The following is a 16,573-nucleotide window of genomic DNA, read 5'->3' as shown; positions in this document are numbered from 1 at the left end:
ATATATATTACATCCATACATGATCCATGTTGCATATGGGCATCATCCAAGCTTATTACATGTCAAATACTGCATCCCCTTATTCATTAACACTTCACTAGTGATACGCATAACTAATCCATATATCCATACTAGCATGCTAAAAAGAATAGTACTAAAACTAATCCTACTCAAAAACTAATACCATTCCACTCTACAACTGAAGTACTACTCAAGAATGTCTACAGTTTATGACTAAGTCTCTAACATAGTATCTCTTCATAGAATGAATCCTAAAACCATCTATTCTAATCCCATAACCGAGAATGCTAAGCAATTATACTTCCTTGGAAATATGTATTTCTCCCATGCTTATTTAAAATTGTGAAACTCCCCTTTGCCACCATCACATTTATTAAACAGTTCAAGGTATCACCCTGCAGAGACCAAAGCAATGGTGGCTAAAAGACCAAGAACCTCCTAAAATACGGCGATGATAAACACCTCAAATTATTAGCATATTTTCTTTATTGACACAAGGTACCACCCCAAATTAGACCAAGGCATTGGCTCCAGGCCTCAACATCTGTGCCAAGCATATCCCCAGAAACCTACCAAGAAGTATCTTCTTGGTCTTTGTTTTGTATTTATTATGTTTTTTAAAATTTATGCTAACTCATAACTTCATCGCTCTTCTTTATTTATTTTTATCTAGGGTATTCCTCTCACTTCACAACTCAGCTATAACGCTCAAAAATAGTTCCGATCAAAATACAACTAAAGTAAATAGGCATTCTCCCTCCAAATACTTCAAATAGATCCTAAGCAAAGAACAAAACTAATACTAGATCCTATGAAAGATCAAGCTTTAGAACCTATGTAACTAGCATACTATCAAGGAATGTGACTAGTTAAACTTCATTACACACACACCATTCCAATTCTTATTCCATATGTCACTCACATTAATACTTTTTTTCTTCACTCGCTCACTCTTCTATTTAAACTCATAGTTTTCCTTTAAAACACAATCACACAAACATAAACAAGTTCAGTTTGAATACACATGATCAATAGTTAAATAGCTACACCCTCATGCCTTCATTGCTTGTCATCCTCACTTTCGTGAATCTTCCATCATCATCACCAGTGTGTTGTCATTAATTTGAGGGTGTCATTAAAAAAAAATTAAAAAGTACGAGAATGCTAAACATAAAAAGGAAAGAAAAAGAAAAGAAAAACTATCACCTAAGTAAATCCTCCTCCGTCATAAAAAATGCAGAGAAGAGCTCAATAATCTCTTCTCCTAGGTGTATGAACTCCTGGCATCTTTAGGGAACGCTACGAAAACCTCAAAGGTGTCCATTTGGTAAGGGACTCACATAAACCACGAAGGTGTCCATTTGGTAAGGGACTCATATAGAGGTTGCATAAACCACTTTATGACCGTAAATATGGTCATAAATTAGCCAAACTATGATGGCATAGAGGTTTGAGGAAGATCTACCAAATTTGGTACTATGGAATATCTTCTACCTCTCTCACACTCCTCTAAATAATCACCTACCATAGCCCAGAATGAGCAAATAGAAGGTAGAATAGTCTCATGGAATAAAGGAGTAAGATCATAAATTCTCCTCCTCCTCCAAATTATACCATCTTCCGCATGGCCAGGTAGTCACCCGCCGCTGGTAAGGCCCTCTCTCATGAAAAACTATATTCATCAAATCATGATGCTGAGGAGTCATGCACACTAGAGTTTTAACAAACCATGTACCATATTGCCTAAAATAGGTTCTACACTACCAACATATGAATGAGTCCACTCTGATAATCCTCCTCTCACAAGCATGGCAAGGACAGATAGGGTGGAACTGAAGAAAAAATAATTCCATGAATGATGACCCACAACATCGCCGCTCACCCTTGTTAGCAAAATAATAATGAGAAAAAGTATGAAGATTGGGTGTACAATAATTTCCCAGGTGAAAACAATTTGTATTGTCCTCTTTAATCCTTGGTATGCTCGTATTTGTATTCAAAATCCATCCCTAATACCTATTTAACCCCCCCATTTATGACATAAAACAAAATAAAGGAAGTTAAAACAATAGTTTCTATACCTTATATACCCTATACCTTTAAAAAACTAACTAGTATGAATTCAAACTCATTCCACATAATGTTTCACTCTTAAGCCATTAACTCTAAATGGTTCATTCTCTTGTTGTCAATCTTGTATACTTAAAGAACCATTATCAAACACTTATAATACCCTAAAAGAGCGTAACCATTGATTTTTTTAACTTTCTGGAAACTTATAATATCTACTATCATCAATCAACACCAAATCACCTTCTTTAAACTCACATATTTTAATATTTTTATCATGCCATGCCTTTCTACACTTTGAGACCATTGCTAATCCAATTTGACTTTGAGAAGGTGAGTTTGACATAGCTTCGAGAAAGTCAAATTGCATAGCTTCGAGACTTTGCAAGGATAATAACCATTGCTAATCCAATTTGACTAGTCATGCAAAATGATGATCTAAAGATACTTTATCTCCTAATCGGGCTGCCAAGGCCACTCTTAATGTAGGGATCTCTTGTTCAATAGGAAAGATTGCTTCTTTGTTCCATTTACCAGAGTAAAAGTTGTATTTTGAGTAGTAACCTTATAGGTTGTACGATAAGCACATAATGCTTCATGTAGTTGCACATCCCAGTCGCATCTATTCTCAGCTAGTTTTGGTTAGGATGATACATAAAAACCTATTCGTTACTTCCACCTGACCATTCGCCCTTGGATAATGTGGAGATTATTTACGATGCTTAATCTTATAAAGCTCAATTGATTCATTGGTCGTTGCATTTCAAAAATGAAACCCACGATCACTTACCATCTCTATTGGGCATCCAAAATGTGTGATTATATTTTACCTCTACCCACTTTGTCACATAATCTATACACACCAATATATATTGATTAGATCGATGCTTTGATGGAGGATCTATTAGTCCAAAAAACTCTATTTCCCATTTCTCAAAAGGACTCATTTCTAAGATTGATGTACTTGAGTAGCAAATCGCTTTGTTGGTATGCCCACTCTTTGACACTTATCACATTTCTAGCAATAGTAATAACAATCTTTATATAAAGTTGACCACCAATATCCTACAAGGAGAACCTTATGAACTATCATATCACTTGTAAAATGTCCTCCACATGGCTCATCATGTAAAGCTTTCAAAATAGTCGAGACTTCATCCCCACATGTACATCGATGATAAATTCATTCCCAAGGGGAATATTTATAGAGATACCCACCCAACAAGATATAAGATCTAGATTTTAGCAAAAGCTTTTTCTTTTCTTGCTTATCCATAGCAATTGGATATTGAGTGGTGCTCAAAAAGTTAATGATGTCCACATACTATTGAACTTGTGTTTCTAATAAAAATAATTGAGCATCAAGAAGATCGTCCTCTACACCTACGTCTTGGTCATCCATCAATAATCTAGATAAATGATCCACTAGCACATGCATCTTCCCTACTTTTGTCACACTACTTGGAAATCAAACTCTTGAAATAAGAGTATCCAATGAATCACTTGTCCCACTAACTCTGGCTTATTCTAGAGCTACTTCAAAGCTTCATGATCAACATAAAATTTAAATTTATTTCTTAGTAGATAATGAAAAAACTTATAAACTGAGAACAACATTGATAAACATTCCTTTTCTATCATTGTATAGTTTCTCTCTGTATCACTAAGATTCCTACTCTCGTAATAGATAGGATGAATCTCCAATTTATTATCATGAGATTGGCATAAAACAGCACCCACTATTGTCATGGAAGCATTTACACGGATATAAAACTCCTTCATCCAATCATGAGGTACCAAGATCGGAGCTTCCACTAACTTCTGTTTGAGAAACTCAAAGGTGCCTTGATACGCATTTGTCCACACATATGGATTGTCCTTCTATAACAACATAGTCAAAGTAAATGCTATAACTGCAAAGTTGGCAATAAAACACCCAAGTAGTTTACCTCAAGTCCTAACATAGTGGTATTTAGGGCTTGTAACACCTCTAGGGGTTTAACTCTTCATTGATCCAGTAATTGTAGGATTAAATTTGTTGCCTCTAAGTTCTTTAATCCTAAGTCTTTCGTAGTTTTCTCTATCATTAGGTTGACATCCACTCTACCATCTAATTGTGCTATTGGAATCAACATACTACCTATGTTCACATCTATCACAAGGGCTCTCAGATCTAGGAAAAGATATACTGTTTGTACATCTTTTGCTTCCCTAGGTCGTATTAGATAAATTGGGCAAATGGAGACATTTTGGGAATTGGATGAATTTCATTAAATTTGGGTAAACTTCTACAACTTTGGGAGATTGAATGATCAAACAACGGATGGTTTTCTTCACACTATTTAGGGGTACAATGGATTTGAATACAAGTGGATAATCACACAAATGGGTGGTGTTTATAAACACCTTTTAATATATGTTCTCCCAAGGTTTTACAATACTTTTCTACACCATTAATAAAATCAATGAAAGACCTTTTTTCATAATATGTACAATAAATTATGTAGAGTTTGAGAAATGTAAACGTAAGAACACATTACTAGATAAGTTAGGAGATTTGCAGGTCTCCATTCCTAAGAAAGCCTTCTTGTGCTTTTGTGCACACATTTTGCGGAATCTTAATCCTCTTAGTATTTGTGACTTTTGGCATCCATTACCATACAACTATATAAACACATTCCCAAACTTGGGAATCCTTCTTACTCTACCCAAAACTTGCTCCAACAATCCTCATATACTTTTGCATCACTTAGTCCTTTTTTCTTAGCACAAGGTGCCCAATACTGAATTAGTACCTTATTGAAATTAGGTGATGTTGCATCTATCTCCATTTTTGAGTGGGTAACACCAAGCCATATAGGATAAATTGGATCATATAGCCTCACCAAGACAAAGTTTCCTTTCTTAACATCTATCATTGGGCTAAAATCTTCCCTTGGCTTACCACTTAAAGGACCACAATAGTGATTGTTCCATTCCTCATAGCCTATGAACTCATTATTGTGCCTCTGTCAAAGTTATCCACATAATCTGGCAATTGTGTATTTGGCAAAAATTTTAGTATACTCTTATCTTTGATAAAATTGGATGCTCAAGTTCCTCTAACATATTTTTCCAATAATAATATAGGTTTCATATGATGTTGTCTCACCCCTTCTATCTACTTACTTCTCCCAAAACCTAATGTATTCCTTTATACCTACCATTACTTGTTGCAAGTGATCCCTTACAAATTTAGCCATTGTTGGTAGCATGTATGGAAACCCTATCGGATGAAGTGGCCGGCCATCAAAATCTTTCTCTCGCTACTCAATGCCTCCTTTCCTAGGCATCCAATCAGGTGAATTGGGATGCACTTTGTATTGCATCATTGGTTTTTCTTCCAGCATGAAGAAACAAAATTGTGATGGTTTAGAATGACCCACAAGCATATCTTGCCCAAATCATTAAGATAACCATCAACAAAACTCTTGAAGTTGGGGATCCTTTTAAGAAGAAATGGTGTTGGTTTGAATTTGGAAGAGCATCTAAATGTATCCTTAGATGTGGAAAAGTGAATGTTTGACCTACTCTAAATTTCTCAGAAAACCTGCTAAACATTACATCAATGTCCTCATGTGTGTGCCTTATTACCATCAAGAAGCCTAATTGAACTGTCTAGAAGACACCACTTTCAACAAGCAGAGAAAGGTATGCAAATAAGTACCGATTGTTTTTCTCTAATGCATAATTATCTAGTTGTAAGTAGCAAGTTATCCGAAAATTTACGAAACAAGGAGGCAGTGCTTGTTGTAGTATCTATAGTAGAAGTAGTGACATTTATATCCCCTGAGTTTACATTAGTGACACTTTTCTGTAATAAATCTACAGACCCATCACTCTAGAGAGGTTCTTTACCTTCTAAAGCATAATGAGAATCCAAGGTACTTGTTAAGTTTAGAGCATTTAGTAATGGAACATTGTTGCTTTCCTGGACCCCATTAGTAGGTAAGGTCCCCAACTGCATGCATGTCTATCCTCTCCAAGTTTTGCAAAAATAATGCAAGGGAGCCAACTGTGAGATTTAGATCTGAGGGCCACAAAGCATTTACAGTGAGGTGTTCATAATGACCATTCCCAAGCCCATGAGTAATCATTCCAATTAGAGACACTTGTAATTGCCAAGTGCAATCAGTGTCCTTTAACTTCATCGGAAGTCTTGGGAATGATGTTTTCTTTTGGTCTATCTTGTCATGACTATTCTATATGGAACTATTCAATAATGCAAATCTTCTTAAAAACTGAGAGCTCCTTCCAATGCATCATCACCTCGAGGTCATCACCTCATCTCAAAAAGCCAGCCTCCTTAACAAATTGATGCATTCCTTCATGACCCCTTCATCACCTCATCTCAAAAAGCCAGCCTCCTTAACAAATTGATGCATTTCTTCATGACCCCTTTATCAGCATCATTAAGGGAATCACTCCCCGATAATCAACATCATAAGAAGGTAGATAGGAGCATGCATCAAATGATTTGTACCCCCACAACCACCATTTCCACCACATGCACTACTTTTACTCTAACAAGGCCGAAAATGTCTCAAGATCCTAGACATTATTGTGATCCGATGGCCCTCCTTGTTTTGTGAGCGACATCCACCAAAGGCAATAACTTGTTGCTCTGGAAAGATATTAGCAAGAATGCCTTGTAATTCTTCATTAACGGTGATCTTGTAGTGTGGATGATGTCAACTCCTTAATCTTGTAAAAGTACTGAGAAAAATCACACTGAGAGGGGAGGATGGAGAGAAAGGGGGGGAGAAAAATGTTATACAAAAAGGATGAGACAGATCTTGTTTCTTACATTTAGTAGACGAATGACACATTTATTGGGATCCATTACTAAAACAAGTGACCTAATCTTGTAGGTCATCAAGTTGCTACATCCCGATCCTAACAAACAATGGCAACCAAACCAACATGATGGAGAGATAAAGAGATAGACAATACCTGCTCCAAAGGGAATACACCACCCCTAATGACATCTACATTTATGGAGAGAGATAATCCCTCCTACAAAGGGCATACACCAACCAATGGCATTGACATCTATGTGCATTACATTAGCCATACAGGGCATACACCACCCAGTGACATTGACATCATTAGCTATATGGGATGGGGGTAGCAACTAAATTCTTCCCTAATAAGAACATCTTGCTTGCAAAACCTCTAGGTGAGCTAATTAGAGGAATATTGTTTGGTCGCAAAAAGGGCAAAAGAATGAGCAGAATGATTACTTTGGTTGTATGTGAGTACTTCTCTAATGAGTTCAATGAGTAGCTAAAAAAGCATGGAATTCATAGACAGTTTTAGAATGTTGGCAGGTTAAGTGCCTAAAGCCAGATGGAGGGGGTGACACGCTTGATAATCTCCTAATTACCAGGGGTACTAGCCAGCCAAGTATTAGGTTGTTACACTATGTAAGGGTAAATACTAACGTTTATGTTAGTAAATTGTACTCTTATATGTTAATTTTTATCATAGTTAGATAATGCCTAAAACTTCTATACTTCTCATGTGATATTAGAAAATTGTACTCTTATATGTTAATTTTTATCATAGTCAGATAATGCCTAAAACTTCTATACTTCTCATGTGATATTAGAACTTTATTAAGTCCTTCTAGAATACTTCTTAAACAAGAAGGGTGGATAGCCACTCCTAACTTGACTTAACCAATATTAGTTAGTAAATTGTACTCTTATATGTTAATTTTTATCATAGTCAGATAATGCCTAAAACTTCTATACTTCTCATGTGATATTAGAACTTTATTAAGTCCTTCTAGAATACTTCTTAAACAAGAAGGGTGGATAGCCACTCCTAACTTGACTTAACCAATATTCTAAATGGCCTACAATAATGCCCCATATCTTTTATCACTTCACTCAAACTATAAATAATATTTAAGCATTGAGAATGATCACATGCTACTCAAACTATAAATAATATTTAAGCACTCAGAATGATCACATGCTACTCAAATATAATGTATAGTATGTCTTTATACAATAAATTATGGTGGTCTTACACTACACATACCATCATATGAAGTCAAATGAAAATGAGACTTTCTATGCTGTAAATAATCAGTAAATAAACAACAATTATTTTATAAAGTGTGTTCAAATTAATTTTTAATCTCTTGCTATTCACCCTCAACTAAACCTACAAATTAGGTCATTTTACACTACAACCCCATGATATTGATTTTTCAAAAATACCCTAAAAACCAAAGAAAAATATAAATTATTTTTTAAAAATTAATTCTCTTTCAAACCAAATCAGAGAACTGAAATTCAACCATTCCTAAACACACTCCTAATTTTTCATATTTATTAACCATATGTTTCTAATTATTACTAATCATATTTAAACATTATAGATTATTAAAATAGCACTTAAATCTTAAAAAGCCACATCATCTCTTCATAAAAAATAGTGAGAATTGTTTATGTTGTAAGTCATAATGTGTAACATCTCTGATATAAAAGTCATTACTAAAATAAATCATTCATTATGTTTCTTTAAATTATTATCATAAAATACATAATCTTTTTAATTAATAAAACTCATCTACTAATAAGTACCAAAACTTTAGCATAGTGTTTTTGCATCATTATGTTACTGGGTAAAAGCATGATAAGGTGGACTGAAAACCTGTGCCTAGACAATGGTTTACAATTGGTTGTGAAACACTTTTATGTAGAGTTAGAGAACTAAAACATGGTGGTTTAATTTTGTTTCACATTTATTATATCTAAAAGGTACTAGATAAATTGCTAAATACATCTTATGATGATATTAAATCCACTAATATTGGTTGTGTTCAAGTGTGGTAGCAACCAATGCAACTAGTAGAAAGTGTACAACCTCATCATGCTTTCACCCTACTCTGTTTCAAAGAAAGTTTCAAAACTGATTCATAATAAAATTAGTTCCTTTGTTGATAATATGTCGTACTTATGTAAAATCCTTAATTAATGTCTGAATATGTTTATATTTCAACCAAAATTTATTATTCAGTACATCTTAACATGATTAATAATCACGTACATTAAGCATTTTACTAATCATGCATTGAAACTATTAATACTCACTAATTCCTATCATTTTCAATCAAAATAAGAAGAATACATCCATAATTAGGCTTGATTTTGATGCAATTTGGGAAGGAGTGGTGTTGCCTTAGCCTTTAAAACACCAAAACGTCCTCTGCAATTTCTCTTCCATTCAAGAACTCATCCTCACCACCAATCTCTCATTAATCCATGGTTAATTAGGTTTAGTAGCAAACTAGTGAAGAAAACTAATAGCAAGGAGGGTTCTAATCACTCAAGGGACAAGGGATTTAGCTAAGTATGTAAGGTCAAGAAAATGACATCCTCATCCCCCTTCTTCTCCATGCCTACTTCTCATGCATAACCACCCCTTGTGAAATCTAAGGACTTCTTCCCACTTACTTATGTCCTTTCATATCTCTAATGCCCGGGGAGGCACCCCAAAAAAGGAGCGGACAGGAACGAGCGAGATAAAGTATGAGAAAATCCCATGATTTCCAACAAAATGTACATTGCTTTTTCCCCATTATATCTCATATTAAAACAATTGAAAAACTTTGGTGTGTGTACGTATGTGTGTGTGTGTGTGTGTGTGTGTGTGTGTGTGTGTGTGTGTGTGTGTGTGTGTGTGTGTGTGTGAGAGAGAGAGAGAGAGAGAGAGAGAAAGATCAAGAGAGAGAAATTTAGTTCATATAGGTTACAACGCGGAGGCAAAAGAACACTCTCAAACACAAAAGTTACATTTCCACGCAGTGCTACACAGAGGTACACTCATCATCCACAAAAATGAACCGTTGTTGCTGTTATTTATAGGACCATGGTACATGGAGATTAGATTATTCCACAAATTAAATAATAAAATAAATAAACCCTCCCAAGGATTCCAGATTCTCTTTTCTGAATAAGAATTATCCAAGTTTTCTCAATGGATATTTTCATATTCTTTCTCAAATTTCTCAAGTAAAATATATTCAATATCCCATCATCCTTTTCCTTCCCCCTCTGATCACTTCCTACACAACACACTCCATCCACTCTGCAACACCTGTCTGAAGACTACTACCACTGCCAGATCTCCAGGTTACCTAGGCTGCAGCTCAAGTTTGGAAGAGAGCAAGAGAATCACCAGGGCAACTCCAACAGTATCGAAGAGGAAAAGAAAGGTCAGAGATCTATATTCTTTTCAATGTTTTTTGATATATATTTCTTCCATCTATAGAATTCTTGAATCTTACTACCTTGGAGTCTGGTACATTACCCTAGGATTTTATTAGAGATGGATATGAATAGCACTTAGAATTTTGCAACAAAATGCGAGGAGAGTGCTTTACATTTTCCAAATGGTCCAAATCGCGTTTTCCTACAAATATTTATATTAGATTGTTTTTATTTATTCCTCTTTGTTTTGCTCTCTTTTGCCCTGGGAAATTCCTCCTAGTATCATTTACTGTCCAGAACATTGTAAGGTGTTTCTAGCATTTGATTAGAGATGGATGTCAATAGAAATGGAGAATTTGCAACAAAATGCGAGGAGAGTACTTGACATTTTCCAAATGGCCCTGCATCGCGTTTTCTTGCAAATTCTTGTGTCCATTCTGGTTTTCACTTCTTCCTCATTGTTTTGCTTTCTATGTCCCTGGGGATTTCTTTCTTGATGATGAGAAATGTTTTTGCTTTAGAACAGTTGATTCTCAGGCCCCTCCTTTCAAGAGGAAGCTGGACTTTTTTGCTGCTATACTCAGACCACAGCAATCACCAAGTGATTCATGTGTGCTCATGAAGAGAGTTGTTTGGTGATATCCTATACATTCCCTGATTGCATATGTCAGCATATAGAATTCATGATATATAAATTTTTGTTCAGGCAAAAGCAAGAGATTGGAGCAGAAAGGTGAGTCTTCCCTTTCAAAACAAAGGGAACCAAAAGAGGACAAATCTCCATATTTGCTCCTTTTTTACGTTCTTCACAAGTGCAAGGCTCCTCAGAGGAACTTCCACACATACCACACTATTTTCAACAGGGAGTTCACTATGAGCTCTGTTTTGGAGCATCACAGAGATTTTCTTTCAGACCATTGGGATACCTTCAAACAACTGACAGAGGTAGGAAGAATTGTAGAAGGTGAAAAGGTTTTTGTGCATATAAATCATATTGTCTCCATTGACAGGCTGAGGTACCACGTGAATAGAAGATTTGACAGCCTGCCTGAGGAACATAAATTCAGCTGTAACTTGCACACCAGAAAGTGTAGAGTGCTTGAGGAAACCATGGCATTCCTTATGTACATTGTCTTCCATCAGCAATCTCTACAAGAGCAAGGGCAGGAGGCTGAAGAAGAAGATATATCTATAGCAGAGGTAAAAGAGGATATTCCTGTGGCAATAGATATGGCAGAGCAGGAAGAAGATATCAACCTCGAGGATGAGGGGCTGCAAGTGGCTGCTCTTGACCTTGTTCAACTGAGGACTGAAACTCTTAGGGCAGCACAGCTAGTTGAAGATTTTGATGTTCAGAGTAGCAACTATGCAGTGCCCATGCTTCCAGGTGTCTTGATTGGTGGTAAAGATTATGTTTTCCTCCATGATATAGAGTGTATGTTCAATTTGAGGGAGGACTATGCCATTTTCCTTACTGCCCAAGCTTCAAGGCTTGACAAGGAGGTTGGCATAGAGGATGACCATTCACTACTGGCTTTGGAAACAACTTTTGATCCTGCAGAGGCCCTTACTATTTGTTTCAAAGAGGCTGAAAATTTCCAAGAGCCAGATGAAGCTACCTTCCAGCTCACCCGGCTCACCCAGGAAGCTATGAATCTCTCAGCACTTCATAAGGAAAAGCTTAAAGAAGAGGCTGGACTGGAGGGGAGAGGAATAAATCTTTGGAAAGATGAACTTCTTGTTGCTGATGAAAATGAGAAGGTATGATATTATTACTTCAAATCAAATACTTTATCTTGTATTTAAATGTTTTGTAGTTATGTATTATTGTCTCACTCCAATCTTTTGATACACGTGGCAGCTACAAATTGAGGATGAGACATTCCTCCAGAGAACAAGTGGAAGCAGGCCGGCTGGGTTTGGCAAAATGTTAAGCCTAGCTCATTATATTCATGATCTAGGCAGTGCTAAGATCTTGATTTACCATAGGCAATTGAGCAACAATGGAGAAGCCATTGTTTACTTCTTTAAATGTATGTCTAGGGTTTTAGGTGGACATGATCTTCCATGGCAAAAGGAAAAGATCATTTTAATAGAGAGGTTGTCTGCTGCCATAGATATATTTGGGGATTATGTGCATAAGCAGGCCTTTAGGGCCTCTTACTTTTTGTCTTACACTTCTTATGCATTAGCATGTGGTGTTAAGGAGCCCAAATGTCTGGAGGGCTATGGAAAGCACAAGCTCATAAGGTTTCGAGAGCCACCCATGATTGCATCAGGCCACACAATCCAAGAAGAAGAACACGTGGAGATAGCTGAAGACAAGGATACCCCTCTCAGACAAGCAACAGAGGCAAGCATTGATAAACAGACAGTCAACATCAAGCCAACAAGGAAGAAAAAGAGTCCAATGAAGTTCAAAAAGAGAGTTTCGATTGGCAGGCCTTGGGAGTAATAGGATTTAGTCATCAAATATAGCACAAACATTATGTTGAAGTTGAACTGATTTGTACAAAGTTTTTGATCCTCATCAGTTCCTTGTCCGTACGGACGATCAGTACCCTTTTGCATTTGTCCCATCACCGTATGACACTTCAGTACTCTTCCCACACTCAGTAGCTTCTAAAAGCATTTGACACTCAGTACCTTATTGGTAAGGATCAATAGTGTGTCTAGCATAATTAAGTAGTATTGATTGAATTTTTTGTGTAGCTCATGGATGTATTGATGCTTGTCAATATAGATCACATGTTTCACAAAAGAAATACTTTTGATGGAGTCTCAAAACATATAGGCATAACACCAAGAGTCACTTGTTCCACAGAATAAAAATCTATTGATTGAGTTTGAAAACATGTGGACATAACACCAATAAGTTACAAACTGCTATTCATGTTTACTTGTCCATTTATGGTTTCTAAATATCTTCAAATCCCTCCATTGTCTATGTCTCTCTGCTACCATTGAATTGTCCAAAGTTTGACTTCGTCTTTGCTTTTGGGCTAGAATAAAAGCAAGCTTGACTTTGGAACTAGCAACTTTTCTTTTAGCATGCAGCCTTTGTAGAATGCCTCAGTAAAACCATTGGAAGACTTCCTTCAGAATATTTGCCTTTTTTGACTCCCTCCATAGTGTTGTGTGTGTCTGAAAAATGCATTACGTGCCATGTAGTGAGACTTCTCCATGCCTTGGGTAGACCAAATTGCTGGGCATCCATACTTTTTGACAAAATAGGGAAGGTGGTTGTAGATGATATGTTGTTTTCACAGAGACATAAGAATGCATAGTAAGTTATAAAAGAAAAGAGGATCACACTTAAGTAAAAGAAGAAGACATCACTTTACCATGTAGTGAGTTATATTGCAGGTTGTCCACGCGTCTTTCATTGACTTCCCAAAATGTTTAATTGCCTCTTCAAAGTTCTTGTAATCACTCTTTGTCCATGTTACATTGTCACAGAACATGAAGAGTTGATCAAGAGACCTCCACACCTCTGCCTTCACATTTTGTTCTTCCCCATCTGCCTCATGATCTTTCACAACATTATGGACTTGCTTCCACAATCCATAACTAATCCTTGAAACTGTTCTACCTTGCCTTACTTGCTTAATACTGTGTTTGGGTCGAGACAAGAATCTTCTTGCCTTAACACCACCAATAGAGGGCTTGATTGGTACCTCCTTGCTATTGGTAGACTTTTTAAAATCCTTTGTGATATGAACATCACCTCCATGCAGACCTATATCGGATAACACTTTTTCCAATGCATGGAGAGCATCCTTTCTATTTCTTTCGGGACGGAGTTTCCAAGCAAATCCAATATACAAAAATACCAATTTCTCAATAATTCGACATAGAGCATGCAATGTGCATATGTGAATATTACATAGTGGAATGTCAAGAATGGCCTTGAAGTCAGGGTCAACTTTATCTCTATTAGGTGCTCTCTTCCACCATTTGGAATCCATTACTTGAGCTGATTCTTTGCAGTAAAGACAAGGAGACTTTGAGTTACCTCCTTTACTAACGTTATACATGCACTTAAGTGTTTTAAGATCCCCCGCCATGTGCCACTCCACTTGAAAATCACCTTTTCTTGCAACATGGAGATTCTCTCCTTGCACTTGTCTTTTAATTATTCTTGGTATTTTCGTGTGGTGAAACACCCAATCTAGTGTTTCATGGTCTTCTGTCTTCACCTGTGATAATACAAAACAAAAGTCTTACTATAAAAGATTTGAAAACATTGACTAAAATCAAGTACGAAGCAAAAAATGATCATACCTGGAACGAGCCTAACCACCATATGTGTTTCTCTGACTGCACACTAAAATACTTCGAATTCGCTTCAGTCAATGATGTATCAAGTGCTCCATTCATCAATGTAATAGTAATCCTTTCCATTTTCTTTTCCTTTACAACCTCACACTCATCCAGTTTGATAACAAATTTCAAAATGCCTTTGCACTCTTCAAATGTTATTCCATAAAACTCGACCATTCTTCTTTGAAGTTGTTGTAGATCTACAAATATATTGTTCCAAGGGTCACACACAGTGGTTCCTTTACCACCATGAAATATTTCATGGTGGTTTCTTTACCACCATGAAATATTTCTTCAATATGGATATATTATCCAATAAACTCATCTATACTTTCATTCAAATGACCTCTTATCTTCCACACGGTTGCTGGATTTGGCAATAAAACTCGTTTAATCCTTTGATCTCTCAAAGTTGAGGTTATCGCATGGAAAATCGAACTATATCCCTTCCTGCTAACTCCACATACATCAAGAGCCTCTTGGATTGTAGTACCATTAACTTGATTATTGGATATAAAGTCCTCTACAACATTGCGTTTGATTGTTTTGTATTTTTTTTCTTCAATCAAACCTTTTGCTACACCACAAGAAAGCAATCCTTTCATTTGTTTAACTGGAAGAAGGTTGGGATCCATATTTTCTTTTGCAAGCTCCAATAGTTTCCTATAGTAACAACACAATATGCCTATATTATTCAACACTTCCAATCTTGTTTTGCGTTAATAACACCATATTGGGGAATATGGGAATTTCCCACAAGTTTGGGACACGTGGTCAAAAGTTTGGATTAACCATAACTTGAACACCACTAATCCAAAATGAGTGCTTTATAGCTCTTTAGATTCCACTTTTCAAGCGCTTTCCAATGATAGGTCATATGATAGGGTTTTGAGAAACTTACAAACATGTTATCCATGTCCCCTTTTTTAAGTATTCAAAAATGAGAATTGGAAAATTTCCAAATTCACTAATATGGTGTTTAATGGATAAAATAGATATAGTCATTTGAGAGCATTTTTTAGTATAAAAAATAAAAAATTACAAACTAGCCTTGCTTCCTGAATTCTTCGCTTGCATCCACCAGTTCCAGCCTTCAAATTTGCAATGTTTTTAATCTTCCTGCTTCGTTGTTTGTCTCCAAGCACGGTTCTCTTCCTTCTTGATCTTGTCAGCTCTTTTTTACTCTTTGAATGCTCCTCAATTTCATTCTGCAACTGCTGCTCCAATTTTGCACGAATAGCTATCTCTTGAATCTTGGCCCCCTTTTCTTGTAGGTACATTGTTTTATATGTTTCTGCAAATGCAGACTATGCTAAAATATAACCAAGAAGTCCATTTTGTCCATCGCTCGCAAACCTTAGTAGTGTGGTTGGATTGAGAAATGGAGGTGTAGAGTTTTTTACTAGACATTTTGGATATATGCTTCCATCACACCATAAGTCAATATGTTGGAGCCCTTCTCTTCTCATATTTTCCCGTTGAGCATTCAGCACCATATCCTTTTGTCTTTTTTGTGCTGGAGCATATTGTTCTTCTAAGTCGATGTGAAGATGGTGTAATCGCTTCTTCTGAGATTGTGACTCACTAGTATCGGCCATTTTTTGTGCTTCTGAGGTTACAAAGTTTGCTTGTCAATCTCATAGTCTTTTTGTAACATGAATCATGGAAGTGTGGCGGTATCCATACAATCATTAAGTTCAGTGATGGATTCTTTATGAGAGGCCTGCACATGTCGTCAATAGAGATGCGGAATCTTCGGGAAACAAAAAAAAACTAAGGAGATATTTAATGCAAAATCGTGTTAGTTAGACAAAAGATTATCTCATTCTTTTCTGAACTGACAGTTCGGTAGTCCTTACTGACAGTTCTGAGCCACGTTTCTAAATTTTATTATT

Source organism: Cibotium barometz, chromosome 6 (assembly GCF_041138505.1).
Source record: "Cibotium barometz isolate CiBa-2024 chromosome 6, ASM4113850v1, whole genome shotgun sequence".
Taxonomy (NCBI): Eukaryota; Viridiplantae; Streptophyta; class Polypodiopsida; order Cyatheales; family Cibotiaceae; genus Cibotium; species Cibotium barometz.
The sequence above is the reverse complement of the archived record's forward strand: the minus strand, read 5'-3'. Positions refer to the sequence as shown.